At 37.8% G+C, this 23,088-nt stretch overlaps 1 protein-coding gene across 7 annotated transcripts in view; it reads left to right on the top strand.

The window, feature by feature from the left end:
* Nucleotides 1–23,088, top strand: part of GRIP1 (glutamate receptor interacting protein 1) — a 587,313-nt gene that overhangs the window by 271,015 nt on the left and 293,210 nt on the right. The gene's annotated exons all lie outside the window — the stretch shown is intronic.

The raw sequence follows: 23,088 nt of genomic DNA, 5'->3' as shown, positions 1-23,088 counted from the left end.
AAGCCCATTAACCCCTAATGTACCTAAATCGTGCTACAGATAGTTCCTGGAGATTGCGGTGGTACCAGTGTTTCCAGCCGAAGAGGAATAACAGTCCCACCTATTCTCCTGAAGGGATATTTCCATTCATGCAGCTTATACTTGGATTCTCTTTTAGCATCCAGATCTTATTGGTGACTCATATTCAGCTTGTGGTAAAATGAAACCTCCAAGGTTTTTCCTACATCAAATACTTTAAAGTTAGGTCTACAGCCCTTCATGTTTTTTTATACCTGTGCAGTTCAATGTTTTATATGAATGAAAGTATATCCCTGTTACATTCCATCTCATTTGGTTTTGTCTCATTATTCATGCAAATGGAGTGCTTTATTAACCTTCCTTTAGTCATTATTCAACACCTTAGCATTAACTCAGTCGTGTCACTTTTGTATTGGTTTAGTTTTATTTCTATGCCTTTCTTTTTAAGAACTGTGGATAGAAATGTGGGGCATGGAAGCTTCAGGAGCTTCAGTTTTCAGAGCATTTTCACAAGAAAATATTCTCTCACTTGAGCATCCTCAGACTGTAGGCTAATGATCTTAATGATCTCCATGTCTGTGGATGGCAAAATAGAAGTAACAAGGTTATGAGTAAACAAGGGCTTTGAACCATATTCTAAGCATTTAGTTTTGTCTGTTTTCTACTACCTGACGACATCTCACTGAATTTATTCTTAAATATACTTCTCTATTTTTTTGAATATACATATATGTACATATATGTATGTATATATATATATATATGTGTGTATATGTATATGTATTTACTTACTCCCATCTTCTAGCACCACTCAAGTTTACTATGACTGTGCAGAAATTAACCATAGTGGTTCTTGGATCACTAATCCAGAAACTACTACTCTGATTAATTTCTGCATAGTCATGGTAAACCTGAATGTAACATAAATGCAAAATAGGAACTCAATACTTCTATTTGCTTTTGATATTTTCTTAATATTACAGCAACAAAAACATTCCCCCAACAAAAGCAAAAACAACGACCAACAATGCGTCTTCCCTTTCATTGTTCTTTCCGAGACCAGAGCTAATACAACTTACCTCCGCTTTGGAAGGTCCTGCTGACCTGAGAGTAAATGAGGGCCTCAGAAACTATTAAAATATCATTTCTAGATTCTGCCTCTCTCACCAGTTCCATTGTGTGTCCCCAACACTGACCGAATTGTAGGAATTCCTTTTCTTAAATTTCCTCAGCATGCCAGCTGTCCAACTTGTTTTGAAAGTCTTTTATTTACTTGGTATAGAAAATTCTGTTTTTTTCCAGCTACCTGTGTTGGAGAGGGTCTCCTCTCTTATGGTTTTATGGGTCTTCTCCTACCCCTCATGCTCCGATGCATGGCTACTAGCCTGTGCTCTGGCCCCGTATGAGTCTCCAGTGGGCTTCAAGAGTCTATTCAAATGGGAAAAGCTCTTTCCCTCCCACTCATACTATTCTTTGTTACACAGACCTTAGAACACACTGCTCTGTGCTCTCCAAAGCCGAAGGGGCTTTAAAGAAGCAATGGTTTTCTATCTCCAGTCCCCGGAACTCTGGCACAAACCTAGGGAATGGAGGTGGGGGGACACACACTAATGACTCAGAATCAGGTGCCCCTCCAACCTGATGCCATTATCCTTCTAGACCAAGCTTTCGTGTGACAGCAGGCTTCTCTCTTAGGATGTATTATTCCCTTGGTGGTTTCTCACTCCTTTCTTAAAGGCTTACCCCATTAGCCCTGCAGACTACCCAGCTGTGGCTGAAGCTTGGAGCCAACAGGATTTATGTTCTCATCTTGAATCCCATCAATAAAATGTCCTTTTGTGTCAATTTTAGTAGTATTCCAAAGGATCTGGCTTATTTGGAGTTTTTAGCTCCCTATACTGTCCTTTGAGATCATCTTTTAGTATTCTTTGTTGATTATGTCCCAATTCTTCCACGTTGTATTAATTTCTCATTTGTTTTATGTGTTACTTATTTGTGTGGGTTCTGTTTGAATAAATTGAAGAACCTTCCCTTACTTGTGGTACTTATAATGTGCCTCCATGAATCTATCCTCCTTAGTAGATCCAAGCCTTGGTTGTATGTGGTCCAAACCCTAAGGATTTAGGCTTTTCCCCAAGCTAGTGAAGTAGCTTTTCTTGTTTACTTTAGGTTTATCGAACTTCTTTTTTTCCCAAACCAGCAGGAGACTCTCTGGTCTTGAGGTGGCATTTGTGCACGGTAGCCCCTTTGAAAGCCAAGTGAGTTGTGTAACACTTGGAGCATATTTGAGTGAGTCTTAGAAGTGACCTGTTCTTGGGGGCCACGCTGGCCTGGGATCGGTTAAATACAGATTGTATCTAAAATTCTTTAAACCAAAGTGAACCCCCATTTTAATTCAGCCTTAACATATACTCCACAGATATTTAGCGACAGATGATGAATGAATAGGCCTTATTTTATGATGTACTCTATGGTTTGGGTAGGAATAGCTGCGTCTATATGTGTTGTATGTATATGTGCAAGATCTTGTATGCTTGTGGCCCGATATATACATTTAAATATAGTTGAAACTTAATGGTGCATTATATTACAGTATTACATTTGAGTATCAGTTTGGAAAAATGTAATAATGAGAATAAAAGTATCATTATTAAAAGTGAATTTTCTTTAAATAAGCATTTCCTGAATTTAAGTGACAGATTAGGACTCCGAAAGATGAAATGGTCTGTGGTGTTGAGTCTTTAGTGCATTTCTGAGTAATAAACCACAGCACGTAGGCCGACTGCTGAGTTTTTATTGCTGGTTTGACTGATAAAGTAAATTGGGGCTGCTGGTACCATGAGATAGGGAGTATGACTTATTTTATATATGTGTGTGTGTGTGTGTGTACATATATATATATATATATGTACACACACACACATATGTACACACACACACACATATAAAGGGGTTAAAAATATGTAAAACATGGTAAAGTTACAGCAGATCCCTGGTCCATCCATCTCACCCTTTGGAGCTTCATTGCCCCTATATTTACCTGTCGCCTGCTTCCTTCTGGCTATCTGATGACGCTCTCCATTGCCCCACCTCGGCTTCCCTAGGGGCTCAGGACTTCACTGCCACCCCGACTGTTTCCCTTTTTATTTTGGTTAACTGTCCGCCTCATCATATACAAGGTAAATGTAACTTTTTTCCCTTGGTAAATGTAACTTTCGCAGAATAAACTTGGGCCTGACCCAGCTATAAAAAATAAATTTCAGAGCACTTTTGTAAATGAACTTCATATTGAATCAAACTCTCCATCCATGCACTCTTAATTTTAGATGCCCTGAGAAATAATTTAGTCTGAATTTGAAGCTTGACAGACCTAATGGACTGCCTTTCCTATAATTTATTGGTTAGTCATTTGTTTATTTATTTATTTCATCCTTTATTCAGCATTTGCTGAGTGTCCACTAGGTCATAATAAAAACAAAAGCTCACATTTATTGAACATTTCCTGTGTGCTGGGCACTGTGCTAAGTGCTTTATATGCTTTAGTTCAATTCAGTAATCCCATGAATTAGTCATTATTCATTTTACAGATAAGGAAATGGAGGCATAGGAAATTAAATACTTTTTTCCAAGGCCATCAGCTGGTGAGTGGCAGATTTGGGATACAGCCTCATATATGAATGGCTCCAACACCCGTCCTTCAATCAAGTTGCCAGAATCAGTTTCAATTATAAATAATTAAACTATTAATGAGTTCCCTTATTCCTCATTAATTAAAACAGAGTGTCAGCAAGGTGGGATAGGGAAGGACATATCCTTCCCTAATACTCTGTTCTTTGTGTGTTTGTTTTTTGTTTGTTTGTGAGATAAGAAGTGAATGCAGAGATAGGGATGGATGCAGCCAGGAAGACATAAAGAGATATTGCCACAAAAGAAAAAAAAAATCATTGGTTGTTACAGTGAACTTGCTGGGAAGGAAGATTGTGTTCCTTCTACATTCACTTAGAAGATTTGCAGCAGTAAGAAAGATAACGAGGAGTGCGTGCTCAGTACACTGAAGCCTTTTCTCAAGACAGAGTCAATTTCTTAGACACTGTGTTCTGAAAATGGCACCTGTGTTTTTGACCCCTGCTCCACAGGATAATGTAATAAAGAAGCTACATCATAGAGAATTCACTCTTTCCTACCTCTCAGGTTGGGGGCCTGGTGGCTTTTTCATGCCTCAGTCATTTTGGTCATTAGAGGAACAAACTTTCATATACATACAGGAAGAGGAAACCTCTAAAGAAGTAGTTCTCACGCTTTATTGAGCATAATCACAAGTGGGGGATAGTAAAATCAAATTTAAGGGGCCTCATCCCTAGTGATTTTGATCTAGTGCATCTGGAGTGGGGCCTAAGAATCTGTATTTTCAATAGGCACAGCAGGGATTCTGATGCCAGTGGTCTGAGGACCACATTTACAGAAAGGATAAGGTAGAAGAACATTTCTAGTCAGAGAATCATTCACGTGGCTGAATGTATTTAATTGAGGCAGTGATCCTCAACGTGTGGTCCGTGGACAGCATCAGCATCACCTGGGAACTTGTTTGGAATGTCAGTTCAGACCTAGTGAGCCAGAAAGCCTGGAGTTGGGGCCCAGCAATCTGTGTTTTAACAATGGCTCCAGGGGATTCTCAGGCTTGCACAAGAGCAAGACGGGCTGGGTTAAGGGAAGCAGAGTGCTGCTGCAGAGTCCCGTACTATTGGTTCTCAGACACGGCTGCACATGGGAATCATCTGGGGAGGTTTAGAAACTGGGTCACATTCCCAGAGATTCTGATTGGGTTGTTCTGGGATGTGGGCGGGGTGTTGAGACTCACCCAGAGGTCGCCAGGCTGCTCTAATGTGCTGTAGAGTTTGAGAACCACTGCCCCCTAGCTCTGGTTAACTGAGATTTTTTTTCTTACTCTGTAATGTGAAAACTCTTTAATGCAAGAATTGCCTGTATCCCTAGTCGTTGTATCAAGAAAAGGGAAAACGTGTTAGTATGTATAAACAGTATGTAGCTGACATGTTTATTTTCCATTTACATAATAACCTGAGCATGGAAAAGATAAATAACATCGTCCAAGCCATTGGGAAAATCAGAGACGAGAGTGAAATGAGAATATAGAGTACCTGCCTTCACTCCTTTGGCCTGCTGGCCAGTCCACCAGGCCATACAAACTCTCATATTACTGACTTTCTCGGTTCCCTCAGGTGCATTATCTCCTGTGCTGGCTAATTTTTTTATTTTTATTTTTTATTACCATGGAAGCAAGTCCCAACCAACAAAATCTGTAGCATTCCCCAGCTGCATGTGGCTGTATGTGAGTATGCATTTGTGGATAATGCTTCAATGTTTGGTGATAATAGAAAGTGTATTTTGGGGAAGTGGGTGCCTGCTAAACCAAGGTTATGTAAAATATTAATTTCAGTAAAGTTCATCAGAAAGTGCCAGCAGTTCACAAATGGCATTCCCTGATGGAAGTTTTCTCAGCGTTGCTCCACTAAGCACGAGCAAGCAATATTAATGTGTCACCCCACCTCCACCTTCAATAAAATATGTAGCAAATAGAGCATTTAATCAGTGTCACTGGATATATAGTTCTGTGACTCCAGCATTTCTCAAAGTGCTTCTTCAAGGACATAGAAGTTATTACTCATTGCTGAAGTGAATTGATTCTACCTTTTATAAGCCTGCAGGATACAAACATTTGACAGGAATTGTGTTGATTCTTGACTTTCTTTTCTTCCTGTTACAAGGTCTGTGGTTGTTTTAACAAGGCACATCACAGATGAGTTTTTGGGCCTCAACAATGTTCCAAAGGAGAAAATCTCGAGGCTATTATCTTGTCATAAGACATTACCTCACCGTGACACCAAAACATGTATGTTATGTCTCTGGTGGATAAAGCTGAGGAGAGGGAAGCCAACATCCTGGCAGGGTTGCTCCATCACAATTGACTCATGTATAAAGTATTTGCTTGTCTTTTCCTTCAGCGATTATGTAATTTTCTCTCACGTTAGTCTCAGTTTTTCAGCCTACTGTGAGAAATTGTGCCTGGTAGTCTGTTAATCCCGTCAAAGGTCAGTTATACTGATTAAAGCTATTTTTTAACATAGAGATTGACACTTGCTGGGAAGGCAAAAATGATGATGCATAGCATCCTTCTTCCACTTCTACTACTTGGTTAGCTATATCAGAAAACTCTAGTGCCTTTAATCCCATTGCAGACCTTTCAGTTGAAATAATTCTTTAAACATCTAAGCCTAGAGGATATAAATAATGAAAGTAGTTTTGTTTGTTTGTTTTCACCTAAGTCTCTTATCCTTAGATGCTGCTTCTGAGAATTCCTTCCTCCCTTCTTCTCCCTTCTCTTTTTTCTCACTCCTCATCTCCCAGAGATAGTTGGCTTCCTGTGATTTGGAGTGTTTTTGAAGATATCTTGTTAATGTGAAGTACTTTCAATGTAAATGCAATTTGGAATTTCAAGGTGCTTCTTTGTAACAATAGAGTATTTTAAACTGAAATTTTAAAACAAATCAAGTTGAAGCATTTATATTTAAAAGCTATATAATGGCTTTCTGAGATTCAAAGATGATTAGATTGGTAGCGGGATTAAAGAAGAAGATTAGGTTTGTAGCAGGCCTGATGCAAAGTGCTGAGAATGTAAAAGTGACCAGGATACAGTGTCTGTCCTCAAGCAGCTTACAGTCTGGTTGGGGACACAGACATGGGAACTCAGAGTTAAAGTATATTAAGGTAAAGGCTTTAAAGGCAATGTGTGTGCTGTGTGCTAGTAAAAGCTCAAAGAAAGGAGTTTCACCTCTGCCTGGAGTGTTAGCCACCTTCTCCTCTTCATGCAGAGTTCTGAAAGACCTTGACGAGCTTTGATACAAAGTCCAAAGGAGCCCCAGAAGTTGAGGGTGATCTTGGAAAGGACTACTGCCACTGACCCCCAAAATATCTCTGCTATTTGGTGGTTGATACACTAGATTCAAGACCTGGAGCTTCAGCCCTCTAAGATAAGGTTTTAATTCCTGTTAAAAATATACTTTTCACAGTGCTAATATTTCAAGTTGTCATCACTTATTTACATCTCAGTGTGGATGAGTATCAGGGGTTTTTTGAGAGTATTTTTTTCATACTTCAAGGGAAAAAAATCAGAGCCACAATGTAGTGTGTCTTGGAGGAGGATGGAGAAAAGGGCTCAGAATGCTGGATGGTGGTATTGGAAGAGCAGTCTTGGGCAGTCTGGAGTTCTGAAGATAACTCTGCCTACACACTCTTTTCCTAAGGATGACCATTCTCTGAGGTCATTTCCTTCTCTTTGCTTATTTTTCTCCAATACTTCCTCCAACCCCACTTTTTTTCCTGTCTCTTCTCTCAAATAAAATGTGTAATTCTTTCTCTGAAATAGAGTGTTGGTAAGTGAGTTTTCACACCATTCATAACATTTTTAAAAACTGCTTCAGCTTCACTTATCATGCCCTTTCTACTCAACATAAATCTTACATATTATTGGTTTCGAGTGTGTTTTCACTAAGGCAACGTGAAGGAGTCTTAGCACATTCAACAGAGGAGAAGCCAGATGAAACAAGGAGTGCGACCACCAGGAAAGAGGATCTTCCAGCTCGGGGATGGAAACCAGCCTCCTACTAAAATCTGTAGTATCACACTCTTTCACTGTGTAAAAAAAACAAACCATGGTATTGCTCCTATTTCTCTTGCACAGAGTAACACTGCCAGTGAAGAAGTTCTCGGTCTATTAAAAAAGAGACATTGCAAAGATCTTTCATGAGCGTGAATCAACATGGTAACTTTGGCACCCAGAACTCTCCATCGACAAGATAGGCTTGAGGTGTTCAGATGATGACCAGAAATCCATTAAAAAAAAAAAAAGAAGAAAGAAAAAGATGATTCTTGAAGCAGGTTGAATATTGCAGAACTCCATAAGGGACTCCAAGGTCTTTTTCAGCTTACGGTGATCACATTGTAAGCTATATAATTGTCGAATCACTAGGTTGTACGCCTGAGATGAATACAATGTTGCACACCAACTGTACTTTAAGAAGAAAGGAAGGAAGAAAAGAGAAGAAGGAAGATAGGAAGTGTTTGAATCTATGAAATATACTATCAGATCTGATGATCAGGCTGTGACCCAAGGGCCTGTCCCATCAGCACAGAAAATCAAATGTACGTTCAGTGAAGAGTATATATTTTGTAGGATAAGGAACTTCACTGCTTTCTAGTCATGTACTCTATTGAAGCTGCAAGAGAGTAACTTCTTTATAAAGGAAAAAAGAAATGTATATATACTTTAGTTCCTTATCTAGCATCAAATAAGGATTATAATCCAACCTCCTTCATAAAGTTTTATACCAATTAGATGAGTTACTTCACATGAATCACTTAGAACAGTCTCTGGAACACAGAAAGCACTAAGTATTTGTTGGTAGAGTAATACCGTTGTTATTGTTACACTTTGCAGTCTACTTAAGCTGCTCTCCTCATAGGTAAGAGAACACAGTAATAGCTCAATAGACCACAGAAGAGATGGAGGGCTTTGTTCAAGTGCAAGTGACTGGTTACATTTTATCCCAACAGGGAAGAATGTAAAGAAAACACAATTTCCTTTTTCCACCCCTCATCCTTTTAAATAACCTCCTACAACTTTTCTATGACTAGATTGGGCTTTTGTAATTATAACCCATTCATTTCCTCTCAAGTGCAAGTGGACTTCTTGTTATAAAATAAAGCACAACCCTGAAAAGTTGAGCTTAAATTAAATTTTGGTCAAGGTCTCAGGATAAATGGAGTAGTAATTCTTAGTGAAACTTTTTGTCCTTTATTGTTTTCCTAAGGCACACCTTGAGGTTGTATAGGCTGATATGAGTGTTTCGATGCTCTAGCCAGCCACGTTAAGACTACTAATTAGTAGCGCAATGACTATGGCTAAGAGCCAAGATAAAGGAATTCAGCTCCTTTCATCTTTAATACTCAAACTAGATCTTGCATTCTTTTTATTGGTCAGCTATTGCTCTCTGATTCTTTCCCATTTATTTTTCACGCTCTGCCCGCCTTTTTTTTCAGTGGCTAGAAACACAAACGGAACCTATTTCCAAAATGATTGTTTATATCCAGTTTTGATTTGGACAGCCAAATCGCCTCTCTGCGTGGTTCACATAACTCTTGCCTCTCTTGTTCACAGCTGCACAGTCCTCTTGGCACATTGAATAGTGTGGGGAAGCATGATGTCCCATAGCTGTCCATGGCAGGCTGCATTTGCCTTGTTAAGCAATGTAAGTGCTTGCTGTACCACTTTGTAATTTGTGTCACTTGAATTCAAGTGGGAAGACTTTTAGAGAATTTTCAGAGAAAAATATAAAACAAACTCTTTGAAAATGTGAGACCATAATACATGCTTAGCAGATAGCATTGTCATTGGTGATTTATATGTAATTATTACTCACTTTTAGGTGATACTTAAGCCCTTTGTCCAGGATGAGAAAATTCATCTGTATACATCATCATTATCCCTCCTGACATGTGCTTTGGTGACATTAATCTGTGTTTTATTTCCTGTAGCAGTAATGATGGGGTTGTCTTCTGTGGCTTTATTATGTTGTCATGTTTTTCCAGTGAGCACTCTCCCAGTACAAAGGAGGATATCTCATGTGGGGATAAACTCCGAAATAGCTGACATTTAGCAGTCATGCTGGCAAGCATCTTGTTTTCTTCCACTTCATTTTTTTCCTTGTCAAGCTAAGTTCTGGAGAATTATCATTGACTGTGGTCAGACCAATAGTTGTTTGTAATTTTTGTGAGAATACATTTCTGAAGTGGAGTTTGTTTCTAGAGACTACAGAACTTGCACAGAAGTAGGCTAGATGGGACATCAGTTCAAGCCTGCAAATAAACAGCCGATTTGAGGGAAGCTTGGGAAAAAAAGAGTGTAATCCAGGGTGGATGATTTGGAGATCCCATCATTAGCTGCAGTTGCAGTCAGTGGCCTTTGGAATCTGGGGGTCAATGTCGAAATCTGGTGATAGAAGCATGAAGGGAAGCAAAGGCACCAAGGCCTGTTTTGAGCACAGCAAGAATTCATTTATCAGTAGAGGACTAATGATCCAATTTTAAAGCTACAGTTCTTAAAAACTGTCTCCTATCATTTTTATTCACATTTAACAATAACAGAACAAACTATGTAGGCATGGTTTCTGTAAACAGAATATTCAAGAATACGATGATAGTGACTATTCTTGGTCCTTCAGCTCAATATCCCCTGCTAACAGCCTCACATACAAAGCACATTAAACACAGAGAATGATGAAATGAAATCGACCAGTATTGTTTATTAATTTGTTGGATGTTTTAATAAAGCCAGTCCCCAGGGCAGAATCAATCTGTGTAACCACTGCACATTGTCTAGTCTCCTATTAAGGCATTTAACATATTACCTTACAGTTGTGTGTTTTCGTGTCAAATAAATGGGAATTCCTGAAGGACAAGGATCTTGCCTCATTTCTCTTTGATTTTCTACCAAAAGCACAGTGCCTAGCACAGAGTGGTGCTAGAGGTATTCGGGGAATTGAAGTGAACCAAATATTGCATCCGTTTACTGAAAAATTGAAGCAGATTTTAGCTACAAATTTTAAGATGTACAGCACACACTGTGAAATAAAAATAAGGAAAAGATAGGAAGGGTATTAACAACAGGTGATAAGGAAATGGACCTGGGAAAGAAAGACGCAGACATGCTTCCAGCTCCCAGCCCCTTTCCCTTCACTGCCAGCAACTCTGACCGAGGAGTTGGGGTCCACCCTCACAGCCTCCTCTAGAACAGGGGAAATGAAACTGTTGACACAGTTGTGTGGCAGGAAGCTTCCTCTAGGCCATGTAAACTGCCTGCAGTCTAGAATCTCCTTGTTGACAATTGTCTTGATATTTAATGTTAAGTTAACCTCATACTAAGTAAATCTAAATCACCAGAAAGATTCTCCAAGTTCACAGAATCCTTGTCTAAAAACGGAAGGTGACTATCACAGAAAGAACAAAAACGTGGAGACCCAGTTTTAATAGAATATTAATTTATTATATGTTAATAATATTAAATTAATATTAATATTATCAATTTATTATAGTACTGAGCTAAGTGCTATACAAATATCAACTCATTTATTTTTCTTAATAACCCTCTATGGTAGTCAACGTAATTATCCCTATTTTACAGGTGAGGAAACTGAGGCAGAGGGAAATAAAGCAACCTGCTCAATGTCACATCATAGCTAGTATGTGACAGAGCCAGGACTTAACCCCAGGCAGCCTGGCTACGGAATCTAAACTATTCCCTGCTAAACTATCTTGCCTCTCTTGTTTGGTCCACAAAGGCTTGAGGAATCTGGGCTTTGAATCTCCCAGCTCTTGGATTTCTTCAAAATTCAGCTGATGAACACCAAAATCCCTTGAAATCGTCTTAAACTTTTACATCCATTAAAAACATTTAATGAGCCTTGCTGTGTGCTAGCCTCCAAAGGAAAAGCCAAGATAAAGACAACATACCTGTCCTTAAGCTTTCCATTGAGTAAGGAGATAGTACGTGATAGGGTTAATTGAGTGTCACAGGAGTGGCCCAATCCCAGTGTGGTGGGGATCAAAGTAAAGAAGGGATCACAGCTAGTTGAGGATGGGAAATAAGGCTTTGCGGTGCCTGGAAGACAGACTCTGAAGGGTTGATAAAGGCTTGGGGTAGAGGCTGTGGGGAGGCCTCATTTTAGGTGCAAAGAAAAGATAAACAGTTGCAGAAACAGGCAGAGCAGAAAACATAATGGAAGAGCCTGCACCCAGCTCTGGCTAGAGAACGTGGTAGGCGTGGCCTTGGGTCACAGAAAAAAAATTGCAGATATTTCATTTGGAAGACAAGAAGAATTCATGAAAATTTTTGAATAGGATAATGCTTTGTACTTCAGGAAAAAATTATCTGTAGTGATGCTTATGATGAAAGAAAGGCAGGCTATAAGTAAGGATCTATCACAGTGGTGTCAAGCAGGAAGGGATAAGGTGGGGACAGCTGGAAAGGGAAAATGGGATGAAAGTAAATGACTGCACTTATAAAGTACAAAAGCAAGAAAGAATGGGCTATTTTGCTAAGTCAGTTGAAAGGTATGGACTAATCTGAAGCAATTGGAGTGGTATACCAGGGACTCTTACACTGGGTAGTAATTTTGGGGGTTGTATAGAGCTCTAAGCTTTTATTGAATCATGGTACTTATCTGGCCTCCTGGCCAGAATCATACTAGACAAAGGTGCCCCAGACCACTTTTGGGGAGCAAAAAAGGATGCTCGCCAACTAGGATGAGGCACTAACATTGAAACAAGTTCCAGATCAAATTAAGTATGTTTGAAAATATTAATAGTGTGTAATTTTATTGTGCATTCATTTTTCTCCCAGATTAATTTCACAATCCTTCTCTGTTTTAAGAAATACTTCTTACTTTTCATTTTACTAATCTAACTACATTTTATAAGTATGTATTTTTTCACAGATTTCATAAATTTTCCATTTTTTTCTTATAATAAAATATATAGTGAAGTTTTATTTTCTTCCTAGATTTGTTTGGGGGAAAAAAATACAAAGGATTTTGTGGGGTTTTTTTGTTTTATTGAATCATTTTGGGGATTTAACAACAAAAAAGATGCATGTAAAGTATTAGAAAAGTTCCTGGCACATAAGAGGACTCAGATTGATTTAACTGTTTGAAAGAGAGGTACTGTCTATAGCACACATAGTTAAGGGCCAGATTCTGAGAGCAGAAAGGCTTCGGTTCAAAATCCACTTTTGTCACTTGACCCTGTGACCCAAGGCAAGTTCTTGGTTCTCCTCCATAACCTTAGTTCTTCGTATGGTGACAATGAAGTTTGCCTCCTTGCAGATAGGATTAAATGAGATGACACATAGTGCTCAATAATGGCTAACTATCTCTAACCACCACACTGCTACCACCTCCACCATCATGAACACCCTACCACCACCGTTATTGGAGCTCTCGTGGCTGGTTTAATATCTACAATAAAAAATGATAAAAACCAGGTGCTTACTGAAAAAGGGTACTTATGAAATGAAACGTTATTATACGGTACAAGTTTCTAGATTAGTTCTGATTTCTGAATCAAGGATCTGTTTTTAAGAGAGACAGATTTACTACTCCAGTGGATTAACTCTCATTTGTACAGAATACTGTTTTCTAGAAAGAATTTTCTAAAGACTTGGCTGAGGCAAGGATTGAAGTACCAATGCTTTGGGACATACAAATCCAGGTCATACTCATAGAAATGGAAAGTAGAATGGTGGTCACCAGGGATTGGGGGAAAGGGAAATGGGGAGTTTTTTGGTGGGTACGGAGTTTTAGTTTTGCAAGATGAAAAAGTTCTAGAGATCTGTTACATGACATCGTGAATATACTTAACACTGCTGGACTGTACATGTAAATATGGTTAAGGTGGTAAACTTTACCACAATTTTAAAAAGTGGGAGAGGGAGAGAGGCAAGGGAAGAAGTAAAGCAATGCAGAACAATGAGTTCCAGTGCTGGTTACCACTTAACAAGGCCAGCAACTGACACGAACACACTTGGCAACTGCATCTACTTGGCGTATGGAACTTTCCTGGACAAGCCTCAGAACGTTGCATAGGAGAAAAGCGAGGGTCATTATCTACCTATCTCCCTCCCATCAGAGTTAAGTCTCCCAAATCTGCAGGTGGTATTGAGACTTTCCAGCTGTTACATGGGATGCCAGCTTCCACATCTATAAGTAGCAGGAGCAGCCAGACACCCGAGGAGGTTGACTGACAGGCCCAACTGCCCAGTGGCAGCCAAAAGGGAATATTCAACACTCCCGGGACAGGGGATGCTGGTGGAGAATACTGAGCTACCCAAGTAGGAGGAAGCATGGCCAAGGGAATCTGTAGATGGACAACTCTAGCTTTTTATGTGGTGATGAAATAATTGCTACTGCACTCTACCTTTTTCTTTTTTTGTTCTTTTTTAATAACATAATAGCTTCGCTGTTACTCATTGTGACTCATATTAGAAGCCAGCATATCATTGTTACTTGGCTGGATGTAGAGCGTGATTTAAGAATGTTTCTCACATTCTTTGCCCTCTTTGCCTTTGGAAATAAAGCGAGTCCTATTTACTTATCCTAGTTACTTGTTTATCACATAATGTGATGAGAGAACAGTTTCAAGATATTTTGTATTTCTAAAAAATGTTAAAATCTTGATTTTCACAGCATTTTTAATGTTCTAAATTTCAGCAAGCATCACTGTAGCAATTGTGTTCTCAATTTCTGCTCTGGGCTTTTTTTAATAGGAAAATTTCATGATACAGATGACAGGTTCCCTCATGTTTTCTTTTGACCCAACTTTTCTTTGTTCGTTTTGCTAGAATCGACAGTTTCAGAAGTCAGATCAGTTAGTATTTCCTAAAACTTTTTTAAATGTATAGCATTTTAGAAGATGCGAAAGTATTTCATATTTTAAAATATTTCACATTTAGAATATATGAAATTATACTTGTTTACCTTTTGGTAAATAGTGGCATAGTTTCATGTATAGGGAAGTGGATTTTAGATCATAGCCCTCAGACCAAACTCATATGACAGCCAACTAGATGAAAGGATATCAGAATAAAACATGCAGACTACAGGAGATGGGCTTCTCAAAATACTGGAATGTAGAGTTATTTCTGTCTTTCATTTCCCCTGTATGGAGATGGGGCCGCCCTTACTCTAATGTTGGTTTGAGAATCAAGAGAATCCCATGTTAGTCTTACTGCTTCTGGAATAATGTTCTAGTGCCTGAGATTTAAAGGGCAGTGACTTAGGAAGAATTGTGCTCTTAGGACCTGTGAGACGCTACCCTGAGTGGGCGGTGTGCTATCAGTCCTTGCTAAGAGTCCTGAGGGACAATAGAGGCTGTGAGGAAATATAATATTTTGTTTCTTTCATTAGTTAAACATGAATATAATGCAGTTCTATTCTGTGTTTGCATGTGTGTGAGTGCGAATGTGTGGTCCTCTATCCCATCTGTAATCCCCAAGAAATTCTGCATTGGTAATGCAACTCTGGGAGAGAAGCAGGCACATAATACTTATGAACTCAGAAATGTTGGGGTTTTATTTCAATTTTTAACATTATTGACTATAAATCAAACCTTTGCATATTTTCGGTTTTACATTTTTATTTATTTTGCAGACCTTTTTATCTATTTCTGGCTAGATTATTCTTGAATGGACACCAGAGGTATCCTTCCAACAGTCTGTTTTCCTTTGTCAAAAAGAAAAATTATTCTCAAAAATTGCAACAGAGCATAATTATTTACCAGCAGGTTGTCACTTAAACCCTAAGGGGCTATTAGGAGTTGGAAGAAGAGGAAATGCATTTATAGTAGTTGCATTTGATGATTCACATTGCTAAGCATCATAAAAAGGAAGAATAAATAAACCATGTTTATCCAAAGAAATGTTATTGTTTAAGCATAGCATTCAAGTGTAAGTTGAATACATTACTAGATCCAAGTGGTATTTTATAACTGGGAAAAAAAAGATGTTGTTTTCTTTTGTGTTCTAACTCAAATTAATGTATAAGCATTCTATTAATTAATACAGCATTCTCAGATACCATCAATCATTCAAGAACTTCCAAAGATATTCACTGAGTACCTACTATGGGCTAAGTTAAGGGTTCTCAGATGAATAAAGAGTATCTAAATCAGGGAGCTCAGAAGCTAGTTGATGAATTAGACAGCAATAAATAATATACATAATAAATGCTCTGGAAACACAGTGAAGATGGTGATTAATTCTGCTTGAGGGGGTGAAAAAGACTGCAGAGGAGGAATCTTTGATCTATGACTAAAAGATAAGTAGGTGTATTCGTTAAAGTAAATAATGCTAGCTGCTGTAACAGATAAATTCCCAAATCTCAGTGGCTTAACACAGTAAGTTTATTTCTCACTCATATCACAGGCTGACAGGCCAAAGCAGGTCAGCAGTGGTGGAAAGTGTCTCTGCTCCACAGAGTGATTTGGGGACCCTGGATCCTTCCAACTTGCTATTTTAAATTCTTCCAGATCCTTGGAATAAGAGGTCTGCAGGTGGAAGTTTTATGGGCCAGACCTAGAAATGGCCTTCAGCACTTCCATTCACGTTCTGTTTTCTGGGACTCTGACATATGACCACATCTAATTGCAAAGGAAATGAAGAATGAATTTAACCACATGCCCAAATAGAAGAGGAAAACATAGATATTAGTAATTGCTAGTAATCTTACTGCAGTGAGATTATTTTTAGATTAAGAAGTAAGGTTGGATAGCAACATAAACAGAAGAGAAGATCATGAGAAACAGTGATATGAAAGAGGGAGGGAAGGAATATTCTCATCTGACGTACTGCATGGCCTGGTGGGCAGGGAGGTATCAATGAGAAATAATTCTATAAAGGTAGTTCAGGACCAGATTATAAAAGATCACAAATAGCTTACTGAGAAAATGAGAAGTTACAGTTCTCCATTGTTGTTTTAACATGTTAACTTAATATTAATTGACTGATTTGCTGGACTAAAATATATTTTTGAAATAGATGTTATAATTATTAAAATTTGGGCATTTTATTTTGATAATGCAAGTTTTAAAAATCTTAAGCTTTGTTTTTTAATAAGATTCTAATCTTCTTGACGGTAAGGGCCATATTTACACTTCATATATTCTCACAGTTAACCAAGACACCTGAGGTGCAAAAGTATTCAGTCGGTGTTTAAATAATTAGCTGATAGTTTAATAACTTTACAGAAATTGGTTTTAATTAGAGAGATATAAGAATGCAATGTCAGTAGCCCATGGTACTATATCTAAATAACTCGGGAGTTCATATTAACGAGCAACTAAGAGGCATCCGTATTGTATCATTAAATCAAATATGTTAATTGCCCGTATGTACAAGGCTTTGAGTTGGGACATAATAGTGAGAACGAGTTTTTGTTCTCTAGATATTTCATATTTCAAATAAAAAAAATGTATGATTGTCCCTAGAAAATCTTTATGATATTTTTGAGACTACTCTATTTCATCCTATATCAGAAACTGGTTTAATTTACTCTAAAACTAAATGTCATTTTGTCTCAAATTAGAAAACATTTAAGATAGATGTGTGAATTTAGTCTCCCTGAAAATGGTTGATTAATGGAACTCTCAGAGGAGGGACTAGCAGGTGTTTGATAAAAATATTCGACACTCCAACCAGTTCACTTTGTTCATTCTTTGCCATGATCCTTAGAAGCATAGTCTCAGTTGTCTCTTAAATGGAATCTTTTAACCATAATAAATTGTTATGTCAAGCTTTATTGTGGTTTATAATGTGAATAAATATTTCCTCTATACAAAAAGCATTTTCATTGGTGACTTGTTGAAAAATTGAAGATCTGCCAGTGAAATGATTATCTGGTGTTCTATCTCTTTCTCTGTGCCTACTGCACTGGTCTCTTGGATTTGTGACATGCTTGCCTTATTTATAGTTACTCATTATAGCTCTGTGCTTTGCTCTTAGTTGAAATTGCAGCAGAGTTATTTAAGTTACTTTAGATTTCTCTTCCCACCATTAGATCGTAACGTAGACTTTAAGCTGGCGACACATGTTGTCGGCTCTTTCAGATTATATGTGAAACTCACAAGCAAATTTGCCAAGTTACCAAGTGTGGTACATTTGGTACAAAATCTAAATCTATTCATTTTAACTAAACAGACTGTGGATTTTCTCATTTGGAGTCAATGAAAGCACCGCTCTAGGTCTACATTCTGATGTAATTCAATATCCTGTTTGGGGAGTGTCTCCTAAGAACCAGTCAGGAATACCCAGGAGAAGTCCTACCTGCCCTGAGGCACTCACCCTGTGGGGATGGAAGACCTCACGGAGGAGATGACTTTTGAGCCAGGTTAGAGTGGAAATACACTAAACCAAGCACTTAGTAGTTGTTCTATGGGCTCCATCCTGCTCTTACGGAAGAAATAACCCTGGATCTAGCTCTACCTTTAATTACCAAAGTGTGTGGACTAAGTTGGGGTCTTGGATGGGTACAGAATAGTTTCCCTGGTATGCAGTTAGTTCTGTCCATACTTTGGTGCATTTCTAAACAGTCACATCTCTCCGAGTTTTCCTACTCACCTTACTCTACTGTATGTTTTTACTTTTTTAAATATTTTATTTTTCAGTTTTCCTTTTCTTCTTCATTACAGTTAGAGCTGATAGAGGTAAAATTGTTCCATCATTGAATGCATAGTACTGTTGGGGGCAACCATTCCAATGTCCCTACTTTAAAATCTAATAATAAAAACTCTGGAGGTTTCCCTAAGCTTCATCTTTAATTCTTTCTCAATTTCTCATGTAGATAATATTTTTATTTTAACTTAAAATCTTTTTTAGTCAATGCTATTTCCCTAAAAGCAGACTACTATAATAAATATCTAAGATGAAAGAGAATAAAATATAGCAACCTTAGCATAATTTAGTCTTTATTGGTTTAAATCAATCTTCCTATTACTTTAGGAGATGAATTACAGTTCATTGCCTATGCTCTTTTAATGATCACATGTAAAGAATTTATTTTAAATTCTCTTTGATACCTGTAGTTTGGTGATAACCCCCTTTTCATAAGTCTTTTGCTTATTCTAGGAAACTCTATTGCCATTAGTGTGTATTGTTTAAGACTGATTTTAGGAATGTATTCCTTTTACTATCTAATCCGATTTAACAGACTCGTTTAAAGTTGTAATTCAAAAACAGCTATATGTTCATAGAATTGTGTAGGAAGTGTCAGCCCTGGTCTGACCCTGTTGACTCTTGGTTGACTGAAGAGTAAGCCAGCTGAGACACGGTGGAGGAGGAGGGGTTGTCTCTTTCTGTCAGTGGGCTGTAGCTAAGCTCAGCTTCCTTTAGAACCTGTGGCTTCCTCCCCTTGATGGGTAGACTGCAGCATCCAGATACTTGGCTTTCTCTAACTGTTTATATAAACAGCTGGCATCCTACTTTGAAGCTGTGTGGCACCGAGCACTGACAAGGCTGCTTCCCGTGCTTGCCCTATAAAATGGAGGCACGTAGGAAAGCAGGATTCCTCCACTGGGACCCAGACTCAAACGGTGGCAACAGCAGCATCTGTGCCAGCCTGCTTCTCTGTGGGATGATGAAAGCCTCAGGGGACCCTTGGCTTATATAAAATTTCCTAATAAAGCCATTTCTTTAATCCATGCCATGTGATAAAGAATTCTCTCCAAATCCTAGTGCTTGACAGATGGAATTCACCTGATATGACAGTAGTGGGCAAAAGAAAGTAAGCTGATAAGATCACCTATTAGTAGAGGAAAAAGGCATGAATGTACTCTGTGATACAGACAATAGATACGTAAATGTAACGCACTGTCTCTGTTTTGCTGGCACTGCCTTTGTGGAGGTGGTGGAATCTGTACAGGGTACTCCACTGGTACTTTGTTGTCTGCCTGAAAAATGAGAGAGAGAACCTAATGAGATAATCTGCTTTTATATTAGTTAAGACATTAACTGAGGTAGAAATTTATTTCTCTCTCATGTATATCCATCTGGGCATAAGCAGTCCATGGCAACGGGGAACCAGGATCCTTCTACCCTACTACTCTCATATCCCCAAGCCATCGTCTTTATCTAGGATCTCACCACCACTATATCTGCATTTCCGTCAACAGGAAAGGCAGAAGAGGTGGGAGGGCCATCCAGAAGATACACACATCGATTCTGCTCATATGTAATTGCTGCAGGGGAGGCTGGGAAATGAAGTCATCCCGTTTACCCTTGGTGGCAAAATGGCCAAATTACCTCCATAGGAAGCATGACTACTATCTACTAATCAGTAAAAAGGATTATAGTTCTACAAAATTGGCGTCTAAGAAGTCAGTAAAACACAGCAGAAAATACTGGCTTACGGAAAACTCAGAGGACAGAAATAGCTTCATCAGTTTTCCCATGGATAAATCATTGTCCTAATACATGGCTGAGAAAAGGCAAGTAATCTGTGGAGAATGACAAGGTAAGGACCATTGACAATTGAGTTTCTTTCTTTCATAAAGTTTACTGACTGAACAATATGTGGACCAATAAATGATGTCATCATTCAACATTTACCGTATGCCTTGTAAGTGCCAGATATTATATTAGGAATTATGAAAATGAGATTGAAGGAGACATAGGTTTTTGTTTGTTTGTTTGTTTGTTTTTTTATCAAGGAGCTCATATCCTAATGAGGGAGACAAACATGTAATAAAAATATTATAACGAATATACTCAGATAAAATCAGGGGTTCTGTAAAAGAAAAAGAAATTAGGAAGAATGGATACTGGTAGGCAACGAGAGGTCTCTGATATAGTTGGTATAGTAATTAATTTACTCTGCCATGTCTATTAAGTGTCTGCTAGGTGTTAAACCTGCTCTAGGGTTACAGTAGTCATCTTTCTATCTCATCTATCTATCATCATCTATCATTATGCATCATGAAAAGTCTGGGGTTTATACATATAAAGTTTATGAAAGTGGTCACGTCTGGGGATGGATACACATCTGTATAATGTTAATATTTTGTAGAATGCAGGTCTTATCCATATAATTTTTAAAATACTTTAAAATGGCCATAGCAAACAAATTAGAGTGGAGAATATTAAAAGACCCAGGAGCATCTGTATAGGAAAAACCACATTGAAAGTCCACACTGCCAAGACACAGGACACCATTGATGGGCTCAGGGCTGGTCACTGGACATTATGAAGCAAAGAAATTTTAATTTTTTACACAACAGAAATAGAACTGGACCTTAAGTCTCTCTAAATCCTAAGGCTGTTACACTCATGGAGTGTTCTCTACACAACTTTTGATTACTGATGGAACTTTGGGAAGCATGCCATCAACAACTGGGAGGTAAAAGAAGGTGCTGCTGCCAGTTAAGTAAAGAGAGTTGTAAGGCAAACAGGCAAAAACAAATGCCTTGGAAACATGTGAGATTTAGGAATTACCATTACCCTTATTTTACAGATAAGGAAACTAAGCCACAGAGAATTATACATGCTTTCTAAGATCATACAGTTATAAATGACGATGCCAGAATTTGCACCCAAGCAATCTGGCTATAGAGTTTTTATAAGAGTAATTAATATTGATGGCTTAGAGCAGGTTCAAAAGAAAAAAATATAGAGAGACAAGAAATGGATATATACATACACATATCTGTGTGTAACTGTCCCTTCTCTTTTTAAAATAATTTTTGAACTTTTATTGAATACAAATTACAGCTTATTATATTCAAAATACTGTTGTTACTCATATTTCCTTCTCTTTGGAATTAAACGAAAGGTTAAATTTTTACTGAATGTCATTGAGTGAGACTCCCTACATTTTTCACCAAGTCCTCAAGGCAACCCTAAAAAACCAAGTGGGTATTGTTAAACCAATTTTTCAGATTAAGAGATGAAGTCTTAGAAGGGTTAAGTAACTTGGCTCTTGCAGTGTACAGATTTTGCTCAAATCTAGACAAACTTATACCTGTATAGTTTTTCTCATTTTGTTTCTATTCCATACAATTTTCCATTCTCTGTTGTCCAAAAATTAAATTCCTTTGAAACGATTTTATTTTTCTCTTGAATCTTAACCTGTTTATTCAGCCAATGAGAAAGCATAGAAAGAAATGCTTCTTTTTATTCACATTTATCATAGATAATTTAAATTTTGGATCCCTGCCAAGAATATATCACTTCCTGATTTTAGAAGCTTCTACTGAAAGACCATCTGAAAGGCCTCTTGAATCATGTAGGCAGTAATGCTATGGTTATTATTCAAGTTAGAAACGCCTTCATTTGTTCATTTGATAGCACCCATTTTTTTTCTAGTTTCAGTTTTTAAATAGTCTATAAAACCAAATGATCTATGTATAACTTTATTTACTTTTTTATCCCTTATATTTTTCTAGAGATTATCTTAACTTTTTTTAGCATAGAATATTTAATTTGTTAATTTTCTTCTTAGTTCACTTCTTTTCAACATCTAGTTAAATATGTTCTTTCAATTTTTCTAATCCTGAATCCATTTTTACTGTTCTATCTATCTGTGCTTTTATTTTGCTTATTATAATATATCATTTAATCTTAGCTAGTCTGCTTAGCCTGTCATCACCGTTATTTCCATAACTCAGATGAATGTGGTTTAATTTATTATATTTGGGCCATAAGTGGGCTCTAAAAATTTATTATTCTACTAGCAGTATCATGCAGCAGGCAGGGACGATGCATACCTACCTGGAAGCCTTCCCTGTTCAAAAATAACTTTCCCGTAGACTACCAATTAGAAATTTATTTGGATTAACAAATACCCTTAAAATGTCAATAATTGCTGAGAATGTGAATCCAATCAGCCTTTCACACTTTACTTCCTGAGACATTACTTTAATGAGATAATCATATTCTTTTCCTCCTAATACCTAATTGAGTTTAGTCACAGTGATGTAGGCATATAGACAATGTAGGTATTCTGAGACATTCCAGGGAAGCCTCTGACAGACCTGCAGGATTTCAAAGTGAGAGCCACAAGAGGGAGCTGAGGACCAGAGGTGGAGAAGGCACTATGTTTCTACTTCCCTTAGCAATAGCTTCCATGCCCTCTTGTAGCATGGACAATTTTCTCAGTTCTATACAGCAATGCTTCTCAAACGTCAGTATGCACGTGATTCACATAGGGATATTAATAAATTGCAGATTCTGATTCAACAAGTCTGGAGTGCAGCCCAAGATACTGCTTTTCTAACAAGCTTCTAGGCAATGCAGATGCTGCTGGTCTGAGAACCACATTTTGAGTAGCAAGTTATAAAATACCCAATGTGTCCATGAAGAGAACAGAAATAAGTGACTTATTGGATGTTTTTTTCATTTCTAAATTTTATTTGCTATTTTTTTTTTAAAGCGAGGCAACCCTTGGTTGACCTCAGAAA

This window comes from Pteropus medius, unplaced genomic scaffold (assembly GCF_902729225.1).
Source record: "Pteropus medius unplaced genomic scaffold, Ma_sr-lr_union100, whole genome shotgun sequence".
NCBI classification, from domain to species: domain Eukaryota; kingdom Metazoa; phylum Chordata; class Mammalia; order Chiroptera; family Pteropodidae; genus Pteropus; species Pteropus medius.
The sequence above is the reverse complement of the archived record's forward strand: the minus strand, read 5'-3'. Positions and strand labels throughout refer to the sequence as shown.